This window comes from Carcharhinus amblyrhynchos, chromosome 34, assembly GCF_965287045.1.
Source record: "Carcharhinus amblyrhynchos chromosome 34, sCarAmb.v2.hapA, whole genome shotgun sequence".
NCBI classification, from domain to species: domain Eukaryota; kingdom Metazoa; phylum Chordata; class Chondrichthyes; order Carcharhiniformes; family Carcharhinidae; genus Carcharhinus; species Carcharhinus amblyrhynchos.
In genome coordinates this window covers 16067444-16088819 of record NC_137357.1, presented here as the reverse complement: position 1 = coordinate 16088819, position 21376 = coordinate 16067444, and the positions used below count along the sequence as shown (strand labels likewise).

Below are 21376 nucleotides of genomic sequence, written 5' to 3'. Positions count from 1 at the left end.
GTAGTCTGCACATTCTCCTCATGTCTGCATGGGTTTCCTCCAGGTGATCTGGTTTCCTCCCTCACTCCAAAGATATGAAGGTTCAGGGGATTGGCTGTGCTAAATGGCCCATGAGTGTCCTAAGATGTGTCGGCTTGAGGGATTAGTGGAGTAAATAGGTCGGTTGCGGGGATAGGACTTGAGTAAGATGGTCCGTTGGAGAGTCGGTGCAGACTTGATGGGCCGAATGGCCTCTTTCTGCATTGTGAGGACTCTATGATTCTATGATAAAATCAACTTTCAAAAACAGACTGTTTTCTTTCATTGCTGATATAGCTGGCCCCAGCTTCAGCAAAACATTCCCTTTCACCCTATCGAACCCTTCGATTTTGAGTTCAGCCTATCTGACATTCAGCTACAACTTCAAGTTCCTTGCAGGTGCCGAAAAATTACAAACCAAAAAGTGTCCTTGTGAGTATAAGCGATGTCGTCTTGTTCACCAGATCCTAAATTGAGTCCTGTCCTGAATTTTTCAGCAAGCTAATTTTGGAATTGGTCAAAAACTCCATAGTAAGAGGTCTGTTGAAGCGTCAGTTTTTAGCTTTTTAAATTTTAAATTCTTTTCTTCTGACACGTGTGCTGCCTGTTCATGAAGTCTTCAAAGGAACTAAGAGTGTCAATTGAATAAACTGTATCAAGCCAATTTAAATCTATTAAATAATTGACAGTCTGTTGCTTCAATTGAGCAAGGATTTTAAGTTGACCTTATGTTGCACAGTATTTTTCTATTCACACTAACAAAGTTTTTCGCTGTTTTTCACTCTAATTCGATAAATCAGATGCCTGCCTACGCACATTAGTATACAGTACTCCACTAGTCGGGCGAATAGACTGACAACTAATCATCATTGTTCTGGACTCAGAAAGAAAATCATTAGATGGTGGGACCGAGCTTTGTTTTGAAATCTTAACATCCAAGAAATAGGTGTATGAACATATTCCATTGAATCTGGTTTTTGTAGGTTTTAATCGCATTGTGATCATGATACCCGTGTCATTTTGAAACTCACCATGAATTGTCACTTAATGCAAAAACACCTTAAAGTCACATGAGAACATAAGAAATAGGAGCAGGAATAGGCCATCTTGCCCTTTGATCCTGCTCCGCCATTCAATAAGATCATGGCTGATCTGAAGTGGATCAGTTCCACTTTCCCATCTGCTTCCCATAACCCTTAATTCCCTTCTCGATCAGAAATCGATCTACCCGTGACTGAAACATATTCAACAACATAGCCTCCACCAGTTCAATGGCAGAGAATTCCAGAGATTCACTACCCTCTGAGAGAAGAAGTTCTTCCTCAACTCTGTCCTAAACTGCCCACCCCCCCTTATTTTGAGGCTGTGCCCGCGAGTTCTGGTTTCCTTTCTAAGTGGAAAGAATCTCTCTACCTCTACCCTATCTAGCCCCTTCATTATCTTGTAAGTCTCTATCAGATTCCCCCTCAGCCTTCTAAACTCCAACGAGCCGAGGCCCAGTCTAATTAATCTCTCTTGATAAGCTAACCCACTCATCTCTGGTATCAGCCTGGTGAACCTTCTCTGTACTCCCTCCAAGGCCAATATATCCTTTCGCAAATGCAGTGACCGAAACTGCACAGTATTCCAGTTGCGGCCTCACGAGTGCCCTGTACAGTTGCAGCAAGACCTCCTTACTTTTATATTCTATCCCCCTCGCTATAAAGGCCAACATTCCATTCGCCTTCTTGATCACCTGCTGCACCTGCAGACTGAGTTTTTGTGATTCGTTTACAAGGACCCCCAGGTCCCTCAGCACAGTAGCATGCTGCAACTTTTCACCATTTAAATAATATTCCATCCTACTATTATTTCTTCCAAAATGGATAAGCTCACATTTGCTAATGTTATACTCCATCTGCCAGGTCCTCACCCACTCACAGCCTATCCAGATCTTTCTGCAGACTTTCTGCGTCCTCCACGCAATTCGCTTTTCCGCTCATCTTCGTGTCATCAGCAAATTGCGTTACACTACACTCAGCCCCCTCATCCAGGTCGTCTATGTATATGGTAAACAGCTGAGGTCCCAGCACCAATCCCTGTGGCACGCCACTAGTCACAGAGATATACAGCACAGAAACAGGCCCTTCGGCCCAACTCATCCATGTTGACCAGGTTTCCTAAACTGAACCGAGTCTCACTTGCCTGTGTTTGGCCCATATTACCCCTAAATCTTGCCCATCCATGTACCTGTCAAATGTCTTTTAAATGTTATAATTGTACCCAGCTCTACCAACTCCTCCAGCAGCTCAATCCATACACATACCATCTTCTGTGTGAAAAAGTTGCCCCTCAGGTGCCATTTAAATCTTTCCCCTCTCGCCTTCAATCTATGCCCTCTAGTTTTGGACTCTCCTACCCTGGGGAAAAGACCTTGGCTATTCACTTTATCTATGCCCCTCATGATTTATGATTGATCTATGCCCCTTTGGGGTGGCACGGTAGCACAGTGGTTAGCACTGCTGCTTCACAGCTCCAGGGTCCTGGGTTCGATTCCTGGCTCGGGTCACTATCTGTGTGGAGTTTGCATGTTCTCTTTGTGTCTGTGTGAGTTTCCTCCGGGTACTCTGGTTTCCTCCCACAATCCAAAGATGTGCAGGTTAGGTTGATTGGCCATGCTAAGAAATTGCCCCTTCGTGTCCAGGGATGCATAGGTTCGAGGGATTAGTGGGTATAATATGTAGGGATATGGGGGTAGGGTCTGGGTGGGATTGTGTTCAGTGCAGACTCGATGGGCTTTCTGCACTGTAGGGTTCTATGATTCTATGATTTTATAAACCTTTATAACGTCACGCCTCATCCTCATGCACTCCAGGGGAAAATGACCCAGCCTGTCCAGCCTCTCATTATAATTCAAACCGTCCAGTCCTGGTAACAGCTTTATAAATCTTTTTTGCACCCCTTCCAGTTTAATAACGTTCTTCCATTGCAGGACAACTAGAGTTGTATGCTGTACTCCAAATATGGCCGTACCAATGTCTTGTACACTTGTTACATAATGTCCCCACTTCTACATTCAATGCTGTGCCTACTTCACTACCCTGTCTAGTGTGATGCCACTTTCAAGGAACTATGCCCCTGTACCCCGAGGTCTCTCTGTTGAACAACTCTTCCCAGGGTCCTGCCATTTCCTGTGTAAGTCCTGCCTTGGTTTGTCTTACCAAAATGAACTCCTTGCATTTATCTGAATTAAACTCTATCTTCCAAACCTTGGCCCAGTGGCCTACTTGGTCAAGATCCTGTTATAGTCTTAGATAATCTTTTTCACTGTCCACTACACCACCAATTTTGGTGTCATCTGCTGACTTATTAAACATGCCTCCTGTCTTCTCATCCAAATCGATTATGTAAATGACAACACCAACGGTTCCAGCACCGATTCCTGCAGCACATCACTGGTCACAGGCCCCCAGGCTGAAAAACAACCCTCCATCACCACCTTCTATCTCCTATCAGCAAGCCAATTTTGTATCCAATTGGCTAGTTCTCCGTGTGATCTAACCTTACTGACCAGTCTACCATGTGGTTTACATTGCTGAAGGCCTTGCCAAAGTCCGTGTAGACAGCATCCACTCCCAACAATCTTTGACGTTAGGCTCATCTGTCTGTAGTTCCCTGGCTTTTCCCTCCTGCTTTTCTGAAATAACTGCACAACATTTGCCTCCCTCCAGTCTTCCAGCACCTCTCCAGTGGCTGATGATAATACAGACATTGCCATAATTTCTTCCTTAGCTTCCCACTATGTCCTGGGCTACACTTCATCAGCTCTTGGGGATTTACCTACCTTTATACGTTTTAAGACCTCCAGTATCTCCTTCTCTGTAATGTGCACACTTTTCAGTGGGACAAGAGAGTGTGAGAAATGGATGTTCTGTGATGAGGGTTGAACGACATTTTCATGGTTGAATACTCAAAGAATGAATCTCTTTTGTGTCTGTGAGATTGTCAACAAGCAGACAATGAATGTTCAGCTCCGTAGCATGGACATTGTTTATTTCAGTGAGTACAGAGGAAAAAAAATGTACCTAAACTGTATTTCTCGCTGTAGTTTGTGCATCAGGAAGCAAATGAGGAAATTCAGGAAGGCCTGATGACAAGGACCAATACAAAAAACAGTGAATTGCTGAAAGTCAACACAAGCAATACTGACTAACTACCTACTATTTTCAGACAAGTTATTGTATCATTTGATACATGTACAAGTCAGTAGTATTTAAATTTATACCTACAACAGATTTTTGTTTTACCCATCATGTTTTAAGCATGGCAACAGAACAAAATCTCCAAACAAAACAGAAATTCGACCAAGGCAAAATTTGCAATTTATGTGGTTCTCGTGAATTACAAACATGTTTTGAGCAGCAGTTGGTAATATTTTAGATTGCATAATCTGATTTTTGTCCATGTTAGAGACTATTGAAGAATGTCCAAAAAAACAAAGGCCGGGATTCTCCGATCTTGGCCATGGCTGGGATTCTCTAGTCCCCCTGTGGTGAATGGAGATTGAGCTGCATGTCATATTCTCTGTTCTCACTGGCAGTGGTGAAGTGTACGGCATCAGAGAATTCTGGCTCATAGCTTTAGCCCAACAAGGATTGTGTACTCAATTCTTTGTGGCTTCCTGTGTCTTGGATTAAGTGTGCTGTCAGTGTAATTTGGTACAGGAGTAGTTAACACTTACAGGAGAAGGAATGGGGAAAAAAATTGATCACTGGTTTGAGTGATTCCATTGGACAATAGACATTATGGGTGGAATGCTCCTTTCCCGCCCACCATGGGAATTGTAGCAAGCAGGACATGGACCGTGCAAAGTCCCTTGACCTTGGGTGGGATTTTTCAGCCTTGGGATGATTGCGGCCAGAAAATCCGCACATAATCTAAGCACATTTAGGTTAAACAGAAAATGGGAAGAAGCAAGAACAGCTACAGATTTGACTGAAAAATATCCCCAATTTCATTGAAATGAACAGGATCTATCCTGGTTTGGAGGCGAAGAAGTCAGAAGTTAGGCAGGAAAGTGCAGTCAGGTCACCATTCGATCAGCTGTGATCTAATGGAGTGGTAGGGGACACTCAGTCGCCAAATGACCTATCCCTTCCCCTGTTTCTTACGTTCTTCTGTGAAAGAGACACGCTAATAAAATCATCAACAAATATTGGGAAATATCGAAAAGGGGGTTATTTCAGAACAGGTTTATGAAAAGTAAGGTCTTTTGATGAGTTGAAAAATGATAATGAGATTTAAAATAGAAATGCCTAACAAATCGAGGTTAACAGTCCAACATAAAAAATAACAGTAGCCATCATGACATCAGTTGGAATATGCAAAGTATTGAAAGAATTTAAAAACAATTAAAAATGCAGTGAGGAGTTCTGAACAAACACTCGCTGGTACAATAAAGTGGAAAGTTAAGGATTTTAGGAAAACGTCTGTGACGACAGACTGTCTGGACTGTCTTGAATGGTCACTTAGCAGATTTATTTGATAGACTGTGCCTGTCATGCTACAATAAATCAAAGTAGAGTTTTTGGAAAGGAGTGCTATGAACTCTGACTGCATGGTCTTCAATGTTGTGATCTTGACAGCAAAATCACAGAATCTATATAGTACAAAAGGAGGCCGTTGGCCTATCAAACCTGCACCGACTCTCTGACAGTGTATCTTACCCAGGCCCACCCCCTTGCCCTATCCCCCTAACATTTACCACACAAATCCCACTCATCACCCAGAGGAAACACAGGCAGACACCGTGGAATCAAACCAAGATCCCTAGCGCTGTAAGGCAACAGTGCTAACAACTGTGCCATTGTGCTGCCCAGTCGGGGTAGTTTGAACTGGCACAACTCGCCTTTCAATAATGCTGAATTTAGGCTGTAAATCATGTCATTGAGGGAAGGCATTGACTGGTCAGCTGAGTTCAAAAGCTTTCGAATTCTGCGTAACTAACAGAGGTAAAATGTTGTTTTAGTGAGTTAGTTGGGAACTGAAATATTAAAACTGTAATTAGTTCGCAAACCCAATTTGGTTTATTGCATTCAGTTAATCACAGTGGTTGACACTGTTGCATCACCGTGCCAGGGGCCTGGATTCAATTCCGGCCTTCGGTGACCACCTGCGTAGAATTTGCACCTTCTCGCCGTGTTTACATGGGTTTCCTTCCACAGTGCAAGGATGTGCGGGTTAGGTGGATTGGCCATGCTGAATTTCCTCGTAGTGTTCAAAGATATGTCCGTCAGATGGATGAGCCATGGGAAATGTATTTTCTGGGGATGGAAGGCTAGGGTGAGGTGCTCTATCAGAGAGTTGGAGCAGACTCAATGGGCCGAATATCATCTTCTGCACTGTAGGGATTCTGTGACATATTAACCATGTGGGCGTATTGGCTCTTTAGTACAATCTTAAACCTATGGTTTTTACATTTGACATAACTTATTTCAGTGTTTGAAGTTTTGATTCTGTTTGAGTCTTTGGTGAAAGAAAAACGAGAAATCCTCTACGCAAAGAAATGCTTTTGCAATAATGATAGTACTTTGACGACAGATGTTTTGCTGATCCCTGCAATAAAACATGTGGAAACTTTTATGGGGTGAATGGAGGGCTGGAACGTGATTTTTTTAAGCCCAATTCTGCTTATCCCATGAAATTAAACTTAAAACTTCCGCATGGAGCATGTTCTGACATGAAGCAACACATTGAATTTTTAAAATTCCATCACCAATTTACGAGTCCTTAACATACTAATTGAAAGCAAATTTTGGAGAAGAAGATTTATTCGAAAGTCAAAGCTTATTGCATTGCATGAAACTCCAGTGATTTTCACATGCTACTTCCTGGCAGTAAATAGTTTACTTTAAGATTTAATGAATAATGACATTATCTTCAGAGAGAACATCGTTGTGCTGGAAGGTGATTTTCCACAGATACTACTAGTTAGTCCTGGAGCAGACTTAGAAACCCAAAAGATAAGAGTCACACCAGATGGAAAGTAATTCAACTTGGGAGTGGAAAATTGAATTGAAACAGAAGAAAATTATTATTCTGAGTAAGCAAATTGTGTTGATTTTTCTACTTTGGCCTCTCCTGGATCCATGTGAAATTTACAGACCTCTGATGCCGCCTGTTAATTCAAACACCTATGGCCAACCTCTTGATGAAAGGTTACATCAGGTTACTGGAATTCCATTATGGTGGGAATTCCACGTCATTCCGGGATATTTGCAGCATTTGGGATTTGTAATCCTTGATTGGATCCTTAATTGTCTCCATTGCCTGCATGACCATGGAGCAGGTTGCCCATTCTGAAGGCAACCTATCTGTTACTTTCTCATCACCCTGACATCGAAACTTTTGTCTTCCTGGGTGGATTTGAACCAATTAATGATAAAGATAAAAGTGGGCAGTCTTAATGATGGCGCAGTTACACGGTTGGAAGCATTTCTTGGGATCAAATATGGCAAGCATATCGCAAACAGTCTAATTGAGCCGAGATCGTTGTAAAATAGTGGAACGGAGTCAACAGATGGAGATTATAGTTTGTGCTGAGGACCCATCCCTGTATTTCAGTCGTCCTGATATTTAATTGAAGGAAATTTCTGCTCATCCAATGTTGGATTTCAGACCAGAAGTTTGACAATTTAGGAACTAATCAAATAGTTGAGCAAGATGGTGATGAGATGGAACTAGGTTTCTGACCACAGATTTTACAGTGCACATTTTTAGATGATGTTGCCAAAAGACAATATGGAAATAAGTAACAAGGGAAATTGAAACAAAAGCCATCAGGGAGTAGTTAGTCATATCATTGGTCCAGCTACAATTTTATTCATTTTGGGACAGATATCATGACCATGGAGTGGGTACAACAGAGCTTTGTGAAGATGATGCAGGGGAACCTTTGTGTTAATTGAGAGAAGAGGTGAGCAAAGTCGTTCCAGCATAAATAGAAGATGATTTCCAATAAGCATCTCCAAAATGATGAGAAGCAAAGGTAAGTGAAAAAGACGAATTTCCAGTAACTAACTTCAGAGCCAGTAACTGGAGGGCAAGAATTTAAGACTCTTCAGTAAGGGACAAAAATAACACAAAGGACATTTTTTGACTGAGTTTGATTTTGATAGGACAATTGAAAGTGTGAAGTTGCAACAGAATCTCTTAAAATAAGTAACTTGGGTCAGGTGTTGCAAGAGAAAAATAGGAAGTTTGAATTGAGTTTCACTTTTATTTTGGGAGCTGACACAGACGCAAGATGCAAAATGGACTTTTTCCTCTGCTGTCAAATTCTACAAGATTGCCATTTTCTACCTGTAATGCAAGTCAATATGGGACGAATTTAATGGTTTAGGGTTCATTTGACAAGCCTGTGGACCTGTGCTGGTAAAGATAAAGTATGCAGGGACAGAGTGCAATTTTTACTCTTTCCCAGTATGTGTCAACACGAATGATTTGTCAGCAGTCCTCAACCTTGTTCTTCTCACTTGGGCCCCTATTCACCTGACTCTATTTGCTCATATCACTGATCTCCCATTTTCAGATCAGCAGAGTCCAAGCCCCAATTTTTTGGCCAAATCTTGTGCTGAGTTTTCCATTCCTGATTGGTTTAGACCTTTGATCCAGTTTGGGAAATGCTGTGGCATCCAAGTCTGGCTGACAATGGATTATTGCTTCAGAGTGAGAGAGGGATTTTTGGCAAGCTTACCACCTGACTTGAAAAAGACTGAATATCCCTGTTGAATGTTGATTTGATTGGGAAATCAACTGGTTAACCCATTTTCAAGTTTAGAGAGACTTCCTCCCTGCTTAAATCCCTTTGAACACCGGGTTAGAGTCCAACAGGTTTATTTGAAATCACGAGCTTTTGGAGCATTGCTCCTTCATCAGGTGAGTGGAGAGGTAGGTTTCACAAACACAGTATATATAGACAAAGACAAAATTGCAAGACAACGGTTGAAATGCGAGTCTTTTCAGGGATAGATAGTGCCAATGGAGCGAGGGATAATGGCAGGTTAAAGAGGTGTGAATTGTCTCAAGCCAGGACAATAAGTAGCATTTTGCAAACCCAGGCCAAATGATGGGAGTTACATGCAGTATGACACAAACCCAAGGTCCCAGTTGAGACTGTCCTCATGCATGCAGAACTTGGCTATCAGTTTCTGCTTGTCGATTCTGTGTTGTTGCGTATCTAAAAGGCTGCCATAGAGAACATTACCAACGATTGGAGGCTGAATGTCCTTGACTGCTGAAATGTTCCTCGACTGGAAGGAAACGCTTCTGCCTGTCGCATGGTGTCCGTTCATCCGTTGGCGTTGCATCTGCATGGTCATGTTGATGTACCAAGCTTTGGGACATCCTTTCCTACAGCATATGGTGCAGACAACGTTGGCCAAATCGCATAAGTATGTACTGTACCTGGTGGGTAGTATTCTCATGTGTGATGGTGATATCCATGTCAGTGAAGTGACAGGTCTTGTAGAGGTTCTGTGGCAGGGTTGTGTGGTGTCATGGCCTCTGTTCTCCTGAAGGCTAGGTAGTTCTCTGCGAATAATGGACTTTTTGAGATTGCGCGATTGTTTAAAGGCAAATACTGGCAGTGTGGGAATGGCCTTGGCGCGATGTTCATCGTTTTCAATGACATGTTGAAAGCTGTGAAGAAAATGTCCACTCCGGAAGTAGTGGACGACGAAGGGTACTCTGTTGGTCATGTCCCATGTTTGTCTTCTGAGGAAGTCAGTGTGGTATTTTTTGCTGTGGCGCGTCGGAACTGTCGATCGATGAGTTGAGTGTCATATCCTATTCTTACAATGACATGTGGGTGGCCAAGGCCATCTCCACATCCCTACTACTTGCCTTCAAATAGCTGCGCAATCTCAAATAGACCATTGTTTGTAGCAAACTATCCAGCCTTTAGGAAACAGTGACCACGACACAACACAACCTGCCTTGGCAATCTCTGCAAAACAGACCAGATCATCGAGTTGGATACCACCATCATACACGAAAACACCACCCACCAGGTACACAGTACATATTCATGTGACTTGGTCAATGTTGTCTTCCTCATAGGCTGCAGGAAAGGATAAACAGAAGCGTTGGACATCGGTGAGACCATGCAGACGCTACAAAAATGGATGAACAGACACCGTGTGACAATCGCCAAGCAGGAGTTTTCCCATCCAGTCAAGGAACACTTAAGTGGTCATTCAGCCTCCGATCAGAGGCATTTGGCCTCAGATCTTCAGGTAAACGTTCTCCATGGTGGCCTTCAAGAAACACGATCATGCAGAATCGCCTGGCAGAAACTGATAGTCAAGTTCCACACACATGAGGATGGCCTCAACCGGCATCATGTCACACTAATGTAACCCTACCATTTGGCCTGGGCTTGCAAAATTCTGCTAACTGTCCTGGTTTGAGACAATTCACACCTCTTCAACCTGTGATTATCCCTCTCTCCACTCGCACTGTCTGTACCTGTAAAGACTTGGTTACCTGAAAAGACTCACATTCCAACCATTATCTTGCAAGTGTGCCTTTGTGTATATATCCTGTGTTTGTGAAACCTACCTCTCCACTCACCTAATGAAGAAGCAATGCTCTGAAAGGTCTTGATTCCAAATAAACCTATTGGACTTTAACCTGGTATTGTGAGACTGCTTACTGTGCCCACCCGATTCCAATGCGGGCGTCTCCACATCTTAAATCTCTTGTCCTTGCTCTGAAGCAACATAGGTCTGGAAATTTTGGAGAGCCAATTGTGAATGCAAGTTGCAGCAGAATGAAACCAGGGGGAATTCCTCCCTTAGAATTAAGAATGATAAGAAATAATTGACTGGATTCAGAAGGATACTTTGGTTGAACTAAAACAGGAGTTTGTGAAAGGTGTATCAAGTGATGTTCACCTTGAAACTAAAATGAAGAATAAAGGGGTGTGCTGATTCCCAAACATGAAGAATATCAGCAGTGTCAGATCAGCAGCACTGGACAATTGAGCAAGCTGCAGTAAACTTCAGAAATAAGACTTCAGGCTCCAATATTCTCATGAATAATGCTGTGGGAGATAACTAGAATTTATTTTAAGCATTCAGAACTTTCACAAACACGCTGTACTTGCCGGTTAGTCATAGCGTTCCCTTGTGTTAATTTTTGGATGATGATTTCACAGCCTTAAAGTAAGCCGTGTTTAGGAGTAAGTCATTACTCAGGGAAGCCCTTTATCTTGTTCCCAAGGTGATGGCTAGTTAATTTGTGTTCTAATGATTTGTCATTGGGATGAGCTAGGAACTCCCTCCTCCACCCCACACACCTACTCCCACACAGACACATTCATGCTGCATAACTAATTGGATTTCCTTCCACCTCCATGGTATAGCCTTCTCCTTCTGTTCACTGCCTGACACCCCTTTGGCATTGTTTTTTCAGAAATGTCATCAAATGTTTGAAAACCCAGCAAAACCCGGAAGCAGCCAACTCTAGCTTTCCGAAGTTAACAAATGGTATTGTTCCATTTACCCTTTGTGAACCAAAGTACAGCTATTTGAAAAAGAATGTTTTGAACTATGACAGTACGATTTTCAATAATGTGGGCTTTGAGACCAAAATGCAGTGCTTCATGTGGGGGCCGTGTGATCAGGAAAACTAGCCTTTCAGTAATGCTGAATATAGGCTGTAAATCATGGCATTGATTTCAGACTGACATTTACAGAACCTTCTTTTATGGAATGAAATCCTTTGTAGGTTTTCACATAATATTCATACATTCATAAAACTAAAATTCTTTGTTTTCCCTCAGCTAATAATATTATTGCAGAAGTGGATGATCTACCTTACTCATAAGGATTTAAATTTTGTGTGGCAGTGGTGGAATGGTGCCAGTGGAGGGAAGATCTCGGTCTTGCATTTTTAGCTCACCATGAGAAAGAAATGTACTTTCTTTTTATAATCTGGGAGAAACTTTGCACTCACACAGTAGTTGTGTCTTCTCAATGGAAGTGTCAGATCCGTTGCTGAATGAATTAATGCATTGCTGGACCAGATTTTGTCAGCCTGTTTGAATGCAGTACTATTACCTATTTGTTGGAATGTTTAACATTACTGAAGGGTTTGTTTTAAGTGAAATCAGCGCGGCTGGCATCAGCCAGTGACTTTGAAACTAAACACTGAGCTGTGTTAAAGAGCTTCAAGAAGGCATCGTCCACCAGTACCTGAATGCAACTAGGGATAGACAATAAATGCCAAACTTCTCAACAAGGATCACATCCCAGGAATTAATTGAAAAAAAACACATGAACTTGGCTTGCAGCTGGAACTTGAGCATCCAAGTTCTGAGTAGGGTTTTCTTGGATGAAAAAAGCTTGAGCGGGTACATCATCCAGGCCTTTGCAATGTTGAACAACAGAGACATAGTATATCTAATTATGATGTTTCATTTGGACTGAGAACAGAAAAATGAAGGATGCTGGATCTCAGAAGACTAGAGATGATATAATGGTGGTGATATGAGAAATAGCAGTAGGTATACAAGGTAGATTCCTACCCAGTGCGATTGATAGTTGCTCAAGAAGACTATGTCCAAGTGAGAAGTGTCATCAAAGACTTTTATGTTGAATGTAGACGGAGATTATCAAATAATTTACGGAATGTTGTTTCTAAGCTGCACAGATCAAGTGAGTGTTGTCTGTACAAACGAATAATCTGGTCTGCAGAGTGAGAATGTGGGGATGAAAAGTGTCTGCAGAACTCTGCTTGATTGAGATTGAGAAATTATGTAGTATTTTTACTTAGGAGGTTACATGAGCAGAATAACACAAATCTATTTACCTTCGCAAAAATGGTCAGTAATTAAAGGAATGATCGTAAAATGTTGAGGTTTACCATTAATCTCTCATCAAGCGTGAAACCCATGGAATTGGATTTGGTCACACCTTTCCGCTATTGTGAAGTGTGAGTCTGACCAGGTGATCTGTTAATTCACATGTATCTCACACTTACCCTAAATATTAGCGTTTAAGATCGATATTGTAAATTATTTTATCTTTCTGAATTTATATCAAGTATATTTTTGCTTGTTCAAAACTCCTGGAATCTTGTGACTTTATTCACTTAGTACGTGTCTTGAATTTCAAATCTTATCTACTTTAAACAAAATATTTTGGTCCCAAACCAGATCTCCCACCGGTCTGACTGAGAATAATACCTGAGCTTAGTTTGGATTTCATGAGGGCCACTATGCTCCAGACTTCATCCAGATATGAACAAGGGGCTGAATTCAAAGGAAAAGATGAGAATGATTTCCTTTGGCATCAAGGCAGCATTTGATCAAGTGTGGCTTCGTCAATGAGCCCAAGTAAGGTTGAAGTCAGTGGGAATCAGAAAGAATATTTTTCACTGGATGGAGTCACATTGAGCACAAACGAAGATAATTATGGTTGTTGGAGATCTGTTATCTCAGCCCCAGGACATTGCTGTAGGAGTTCCTCAGGGTTATGTCCTTGGCCCAACCATCTTTAACTGCCTTGTTAATGATCTTCCCTCCATCATAAGGTCAGAAGTGTGATGTTCTCTGATGATTGCACAGCTCATTTCAATTTGAAATTCTTCAGACACTGAAGCATTCATTGTTTTCATGCAAGCCTTGGACAACATTCAGGCTTGGTCTGATCGGTTGCAAGTAATTCAAACCACACAAATGCCAGGCAATTACCAACTTCAACAACAGAAAGTCATACCACCTTTCCTTGACATTCAAAGATATTGCTGAATCACTCAGCATCAATTTCCAAGGTGTCTTTCTTGACCAGAAGTTTAAGTGGACTGGCCACATAAATACTGTGATAAAAGCAAATTCCTGCGGATGCTGGAATCTGAAACAAAAACAGAAAATGCTGGAAAATCTCAGCCAGTCTGACAGCATCTGTGGAGAGTGAGTAGAGCCAACGTTTTGAGTCTGGATGACTTCAGAGGGCTGTGACAAAGCTGTTGTTGCCAGCGTAAAACTGAGACTGAAGCTACTGATTATATTTGCACTCCTGGATGGTCCTGGAGTCGTGTACAATTTTGGCAGAGGATAATGTGACCCAGTAGCACTTCACGCAGTCCAGCAGATCTATGGTGGATATCTAAAGTGAGTTTTGTCAGATAAATTCAAATTTGTGCTCCTTGGACCTGATGCAAAGAACTATTCCATTCTTCAGCTGGGCTGATTAACATTTTTGCTGTGAACAAGGCCATCAAAAGCAGACAGAAAGAAGTGTTCCAGAAGGTTGGAGGCTGCCATATATTATTGTGAATGACAGGTCAAAGGGTGAGATGTTGGGATTTATTCAGGCATCTTTGACAACATTCTTGTATCCCCACGTTCAATGTTCCCCACACTCCAATGTCTCCTCCTTCTCTATGTCCCTCAAATCATATTCAACAGGCTTTGAATATATTTAGGAGAGGGTGGTTGGGAGAGATTCCACTGTTGAACAAGAGGGAAAAAGATCCATGTTGTTCGTATGTTCTTAATTCGTTTATTGGACATGGGCCTTAGTGGCTAGGCCAGTATTTATTGCTCATCCATCATTGCTCTTCAGCAGCTGGTTGTGTGCTGTGTTCTGGAAATGCCATAGTTCTGCACTGAAACATCCATAGTGCTGTTAGGAAGGGGGTTCCAGAAATTTGATCCAGCGACAGAAGGGAAAACGGTATATTTCCATGTCAGGATGGTGTGTGACTTGGATGGGAACCTCTAGGTGGCAGTGTTCCCATGCATCTGCTGCCCTTGTCCTTGGAGGTGTTAAAAATCACCGATTGAGAAAGTGCTGTCAAAGAAGCCTTGGTCTGTTTCTGTGGTGCATTTTGTAGATGGTACATACCGCTGCCACAGTTCATTAGTGGTGAATGGAATGAATGATGACAGTGATGGATGGGGTGCTAATCAAGAGGGCTTCTTTCTCCTGGATGGTGTTGAGCTTCCTGAGTGTTGGTGGAGCTGTACTTATCCAGGCAAGTGGGGAGTATTCCATCACAATCCTGACTTGTGCCTTTTGGATGATAAACAAACTTTGGAGATTCAGGCAGTAAGTTACTCATTGCAGAATTCCTAGCCTCCTATTATGGCCACAGTATTTATATGGTGAGTTCAGTTCTGTTTCTGGTAAATGGTAACCCCCTCCCCCAGGCTGTTGGCAGTGGAGGACGTCAAGGGGCAATGGTTAGATACTCTCTTGTTGGAGATGGTCATTGCCTGGCACTTGTGTGGGGTGAATTTTACTTGCCATGTATCAACGCAAGCCCAGCTCTTGGTGCATTTGGGCATGATCTGATTTATTATTTGAGGAATCATGAATGGTGCTAAACATTCTGATGGATGGAAAGGCATTGATGAAACTACTGAAGACACTTAGGCCAAGGACACTCGAGTGAGGAACTCCTGTCATGATGGCCCAGAACTGTGATGATTGACCTTCTAAAACCACAGCTATCTTCCTTTGTGCAAGGTATGACTCCAGCCAGTGGAAAGTTTTCTTCCCAATTGCCATTGAATTCAGTTTTACTCAGGCTGCTTGGTGGCGCATTGATGTCAAGGGCAGGAATTCTAGCCTCACTTACTGAGTTCAGCTATTGATTCATGTTTGGACCAAGGCTATAATGATATCAGGAGCTGAGTGACACTGGCAGAACCCAGAATGAGTGTCTGTAAGTAGGTTATTGCTGTATATGTGCTGCTTGATCGCACTTTCAGTGACACTTTCCATCATACTGATGCTCAAGATGGGACACTAATTGGCCAGATTGGATTTTTGTCAAAGGAAATATCTGGGCAATTTTCCACATTGCTGGATAAAACCCAGTGTTGTCGCTATTCTGGAATGGCTTGGCTGGGGTGTTGTTAGTTCTGGAGCACAAGCCTTCAGTTGTATTTCCGGAATGTTGTCAGGGCCCATTGCCTTTGCAGCATCCAGTGCCTTCAGCTGTTTCCTGATATCATCCGGATTGAATTGAATTGGCTGAAAACTTGCATTTGTGATGTTGGAGAGCTTAGGAAGACAACGAGGTGAATCATCCATTTGGCACTTACAGCTCAAGATTATGTAAATACTTTAGCTTGTCTTTTGCACTGATGTTTCACATCATTGAGGATGGGGATATTTCTGGAACCTCCTCTACCAGTTCATAGTTTAAGATTCAGTTTAACTGATTAAGTATAGGGAGGTGATAGAAGATTACAAAGTCAAAGAGTTGGTTATGAGTATGAGGGACTGAAGAGTTCACACTGAGACCCATGAAATCAGAAGAGAGAATACAATGAAAGCTAAGATTAGGACTAAAATTACTGAAGGTAAAGAACTGCACACAACTGAGATCAACACTGGAGACAAGTTAGGACATCTTCATGAGATGTCAGACAGGTGAGCGGGAAGGCAGAAGTCAACAAGAATTTTAGAGATGTGGCAGAAGCTGAGTCTTGTTAATGGAATCCAAGCTGGTTGGCGAAGTCAAAATGAACTGAGAGAGTTTATGAACTTTGCTCGGGCCCAATGCTCCTCTCTCCTCCAGTGTCCCAGCTCGCTGTCTTTGTACTGGACTGAATGAGATCAAATTAAGAAAACAGCAAATTCAGGTGATAGCTACTTAAGGAGCGCTGTGACAAGAGACAAAAATTTGAAAGGCAAGTTCTTAAAATAAAAATGAAATATGATTTTGAGGGCTGATGAAGGACTTCAATCCCTGGGTTCCCGCTGGTCATGGAATGCCCCTTTATTATACAGGGTGACAGCACAGAGTGAGGCAATGTAACTCAACTGAAACATCATAAAGAAACTTCACAAATTACATCAATCTCTCATTGCCGGGGGTGATGATGCACTCCGGCCCCCATGCTTCCCCTCTTTTATCGTATTTCAATGAATGCAATTATCAGTAAATTAAACAAATGACAGTGCGTGACAGCCACTGGTGGGACCCAACAACTAAAATGGAACATGAAAAGGAAACTTAACTGATTGAAATTATGTGCTGAAATTAATAAAACAATGCTCTTCATCATGTATTGTTGCAACCCAGCAGTTGATGAGCAAGCCAGTTCTCAACTGAAAATCCATCTTAGCTAATCATAATTTTTTGTGTTGTAGAAACGAGGACGGGGAAAACTACTGAACACAAAAGCACAGGACTCTAGTGATAATGTTCAACATGTGGTGAATAAATAAGTATATTGAGAGAAAGAAAAGAGAAAATTTAAAGAGACAAGATAAAGATATACAATTGGGAAGAGGTTTTAAAAAAAACCCCAAAGTCAAAGGTACACAAGAAAGCAATCTTTTTGGCAACAGCCTTTATAGAATAGCCATGAAGTTTCGGAAACATATCCAAACCAAGAAATTGTGATTACTTTAAATAGAAGTATGATCCATGCTTTCCCAGAACAAATCCACGACAGGGTTTTTCCACAGGAAGATTATTAAGAAACAGTTTCTCTCGATAAATATTCTCCTGGCGCAAAATTGTGTTAGTTTCTTCAATTAAAAGACTTTCACAGCTTTTCAGCACACTCTAAAACACCAGAGTTGGCTTTCAGTGGGACATCTCCCTCACAGCAGCTAACTACAGCTGAAAACCTATTTTCATAAATACCTTTCTACTACTTTCATCTTAGTTCTCCAATGCCTTTCAACGTCGTTTTGAAAACTCAGATTCCTAAATATCAATCATGTTCCTATTTTACTCCAAATTGGCCCAGACAAGTATAAAACACCTATCCCATTTACTTGCGAATCTATGTAAAATGCAAATGTTCTTTTGACCTTTGAGACTCCTTTGAACTGCAACAGTTATAAATCAATTTTGAAACCTTTCACCCAATGCAAATTGTAGACCTACTCTGCTTCATTGTGAATTAGGACCACCGTAAGACCTCATTACAAAATGCAAGATAACACCTTTAGTCTTTCATCTCTCAGATTCCACAGACAATCTGACTCTAACAATTTCACCTTTGATTCACAATGGACAGTCATACAGACATAGTTTGACCTTGCCAACACAGAATATATATATAATGACAGAAGGATAAAACTGTTCACATAACATCACAGCACCTTAACAATACAACTAACAGACTGTTAACAAAGTTAAATGAGGAGAAGGTGATAGAGGAGAAAGATAATAAAGTGGGATGTGGCATGGTGATGAAGCCAAATAGCCACAGTGGCATTTTGGGTGGGCATGTGGTAGTTAAACAGGCCAAGAAATTTAAGTAGGGGGCAAGGGATCATGCACGACCATGTCCAGCTGCTTTGATGGGTCCTTTGCATGGTGTCACAGAGGATTCATGGCAGCAGGACAGTAGGAGGGCAGAGGAGCAGTGATGGATAAGAGAGATAAGTGGCAAAGCAGCCAAGGGAGGAGAGAAAAATAGGTGCACTGAGTTGATGGGTGAAATGCCAAGTGGAGGCCAAGGGATGGGGAAAAGGAGAAAGGAAGTAAGAAAAACATTCACAAAATGGACATTTTGGAGACGATTCTCCCCTCCCTCAAGAAATTGAAGTGTACAACAGGCAAGAGAATAGGAGATTTTTGGGCGCACTAGTCAGGTGAATTTCCAGCACTCTGTGCTTCACAGAGTCCGCTGGGGGGATTCAAGCTGGTAATGGGAGGGGTCCCCTAATCTGGGCCGAGAGGCCAGCACGCTGAGCGGGCCACTGTACTTGTGACAATTCCCCAGTCATGAAATTAACACATGCCCACTAGCCCCTCCATCACTGGCCATCCTGATGGCTGACCTGATTGCCCCTTCCATTGGCCAGTTTGATTTCCCCCATCGTTGGCCACCCTGATTGCTAAACACCCCCTCTCCCTGACGTAGCCATCCTGATTCCATAACCCCCAATCCCCACCCATGGCCAGCCCCGATTGCCCCCCTTCTTCCCCCACTGATCGCTGTACGGGTTTTTTTATTGATTCATGGGACAGCATTTATTGCCCATCCCTAGTTGCCCAAAGGCAGTTGAGAGTTACCCACATTGCAGCAGTCCTCCCCGCCACTTAACCATCGATCAGCCAGCTCCCATCCCGGGCTCACTCCTGACATGGAAATGTCAATATGGTCATCAGCCTTGCGCTGTTTCCCAGTGTAAGGCTGATTATGCCATAGAAAATGGCTTGGGAAGATTGTGATTGGTATCCCGCCGGTCACAAATTCCATTACAGGCCTCCCGCTTACATTTCCTGGTCCGCTGCACTACTCAAGCATGACTGGGAAAATCGCTTCCTTTACCTTTTTATTAAATAAAACAAACCACTTGAAAAATTTGCTTACTCTTCATAATCATTGGGTTGTCTTCGCTGGTTAAATTTGAAACTTGAGCTTGCCGTGTTCCTCTGATAAAAGCTCTTTGAAAATCTCTAATGCCTATTTTCAGCGAAGAGAGGAGCAGTACTGAAAATCCAGGTCATTTTACAACAGGCAGCACATGTCAGTTCGTGAATAGTTCAGCACAAGAGTGCATTGTGTACCCATTTGCAAATGTGCATATTGTAAAGGTCTGTGTTTATTATCACCTGTCAGAACTGTTCTGCTGAGATTCCTTTTCATTGCAGTTTAGGCTTGTGGTTGCTCCTAATAAATAGCCTGAGGTAAAAAAAAAACTAAAATAGCTGCAATTTATTTGTCTCATGACAATGCTCAAAATTAACAAGATACTTATGATTTTTTTGCAGTCAGTTATTAAATTAAATTGAATTAATGACCAATTTGTTATGAATCCAGTTACTGGAATATTAGCTGAAACTCAGTAAAATTTCTGATATTTATTTGATTCACGTTCTCCCATTTTTCACCTCTTTCGAGGATATCTTTCAGCCAGCGCTGATTTAAAAACTGACTGGTGCCTGAAGATTTTTATATTGCTTGCATTCAAGGTGAATGAAGCTGGAACGCCACTCTACGTTAGTGTATTGGTCTTAGGTGTCCAAATGATGGAAATCTGGAATTCTCTCTCCAAAAACCTCTGGCTGCTTGGTAAATTGAAATGTTGAAGATCAAACTTCATGGATAATTATTCATTCTGTGGAACAGGGACCAGGAATTTGAAATAAAGGTGGATAGAGTTGTGGTGCACATCAGCCATGATTTTACTAAATGATGGAGCAGGCTTGAAGAGCTGAATGTTCCTACATATGATGAAGTTTATCAAGTCATTGAGTGTCTCCAAGACAGAGATAGATAGATTCTCAATTGATAAGGGAATCAGGGGTTATGGGGAAAAGGCAGGAGAATGGGGATGAGAAAAATATCAGCCATGATTGAATGGCGGAGCAGACTCGATGGGCCAAGTGGCCTAACTATGCTCCTGTGTTTTGTGGTCTTATAAAGAAAGTAAAATGTAGCAGGTGGCAGACAATTGCAAAAAAAGCACAGAAAATGCTGAAAACACTGGGCAGATGGGGTAAGATTTCACTCTTAACTGAGCTACTTCTCATTCTTTGGCACCTGGATCTGGATTCCCTCATGAGAGGAAATAGTTGTTCTGTATATGTGCAATTACTTCCCTTTATGATTTTAAACAACTCGGTTGGATCACTCCTCAACTGTTTTCTTTCTGCTGTTGGGAAGTTTTTGGACTGTACTTTGTTTGGCACGTTTCCCTGGCTTTTGTGGCACTACAAGGAACTCCGAATGATGTTGCTCAAGGAATCATCACACAAGTATCTCCAGCAAGTCAGATCCTGTATAAAGATCAGAACGTAAGAACTAGGAGCAGGAATAGGCCATCTGGCCCTTTGAGCCTGCTCTGCCATTCAATAAGATCATGGCTGATCTTTTTATGGACTCAGCTCCACTTACCCGCCCGCTCACCATAACCCTTAATTCCTTTCCTGTTCAAAAATTTATCTATCCTTGCCTTAAAAACATTGAACAATGAGGAAGCCTCAACTGCTTCATTGGGCAGGGAATTCCACAGATTCACAACCCTTTGTGTGAAGAAGTTCCTCCTCAACTCAGTCCTAAATCTGCTTCCCCTTATTTTGAGGCCATGCCCCCGAGTTGTAGTTTCACCTGCCAGAGGAAACAACTTTACTGCTTCGACCTTATCTATTCCCTTCATAATCTTATATGTTTCTATTAGATCTCCCCTTATTCTTCTGAATTTCAATGACTCTCGCCCCAGTGTACTCAGTCTCTCTTCATAAACCAACCCTCTCAAATTCCAGAATCAAACTAGTGAATCTCCTCTATACCTCCTCCAGTGCCAGTATATCCTTTCTCAAGTAAGGAGACCAAAACCGTACAAACTGTACACAGCACTCTTGGTGTGATACAAAATATCACATGCGAATC

At 42.0% G+C, this 21376-nt stretch overlaps 1 protein-coding gene across 7 annotated transcripts in view; it reads left to right on the top strand.

Moving 5' to 3' along the window:
• pebp4 (phosphatidylethanolamine binding protein 4) overlaps window positions 1-21376 on the top strand; it is a 417145-nt gene that overhangs the window by 209313 nt on the left and 186456 nt on the right. The gene's annotated exons all lie outside the window — the stretch shown is intronic.